Genomic DNA, 1415 nt, shown 5'->3' with positions numbered 1-1415 from the left:
AGCGACAGCTGTCTGTTTCGGACCTACATATCCGTCAGGCGATGACGTCTCGAAGATGAATAATCGCGAAGGGGATGAATAATACCTTGGGCTTTAGTGGAATCGGTGTTAGCAAATTCGTTTCATATATTCGTAATTCGTAAAGGAAAAAGTATTCTCTCTCTCTCTCTCTCTCTCTCTCTTCTCTCTCTCTCTCTCTCTTCTTCTTCTTCTTCTTTTTCTTCTTCTTCTGTTTATTTACATAGGGACATTCAACCTGGTAGAAGCTTATTTTGTTAACAAATCAATATCATCTCTTTGAAAAAAAAAATTACCCGCGTACCGGCATTCCGCCCAAACCCCCAACTCTCTCTCTCTCTCTCTCTCTCTCTCTCTCTCTCTCTCTCTCTCTCTCTCTCTCTCTCTCTCTCTCTCATAGGGACATAACATTGTTTGGAAGCTTTTTTATCTAAGAGTTGAATGGCCATTAATATTCGGAGTTTCGAGTTAACATTTGAATGTTTGTTATTATTACTATAATTATACAATGTACAACCGTAGCAGTTACAATGTCCATTAATATTATTCGAGTACTATTTGAATGTTTGTTATTATTACTACTAATGTATACAATATAAAACGTAGAGTTAAATGGCCATTAATATTATTCGAACATTTGAATGTTCGTTATTATTACTACTAATGTATACAATTTAAAACGTAGAGTTAAATGGCCATTAATATTATTCGAGTAATATTTGAATGTTTGTTATTATTACTACTAATGTATACAATATAAAACGTAGAGTTAAATGGCCATTAATATTATTCGAACATTTGAATGTTCGTTATTATTACTACTAATGTATACAATATAAAACGTAGATTATGTAACAATATATCTTTTTCTTTGAGCTATACGAATAGTATTCCCGCACTACTCATAAACCGTGCAAACATTTAAACTGGAAATTCAAACCACATTTTACACTTGATATATCATATGTATCACGAGATTCCAAAATTGCTTCGGTATTGCTGACACTTTTGACTGGACCGGTAGGTACATTAGTTACGACGGCAATCAAGTCCCATAAGGTGTGATGAATGCTTTTTTTCCGGGATCACGGAAGTACCCCTTCAACAGGTCATACTTAGAGAAGACTCTTGCCCCCTAGAGGATGGAGGTGATGCCCGCCGTATTGGCAAAGGAAGGTAGTCAGGTTTTGTTGGTAGAGCGAGTCTTCTGCAGAATACCCAGGGGCACCAGGATCCATCTGCTTCCTCCAACATACGGAGTGGGTATGCCTGAGAGCTGGAGTTGAATTTAATATGGAATTTAGGCCAAAGGCCAAGCACTGGAATCTATGAGGCCATTCAGCGCTGAAACGGAAATTGACAGTAAGATGGTTGATAGGTGTATCGGGAGGAAAACC

The sequence above is a fragment of the Macrobrachium nipponense genome, chromosome 40 (genome assembly GCF_015104395.2).
Source record: "Macrobrachium nipponense isolate FS-2020 chromosome 40, ASM1510439v2, whole genome shotgun sequence".
Lineage (NCBI taxonomy): Eukaryota > Metazoa > Arthropoda > Malacostraca > Decapoda > Palaemonidae > Macrobrachium > Macrobrachium nipponense.
The sequence above is the reverse complement of the archived record's forward strand: the minus strand, read 5'-3'. Positions refer to the sequence as shown.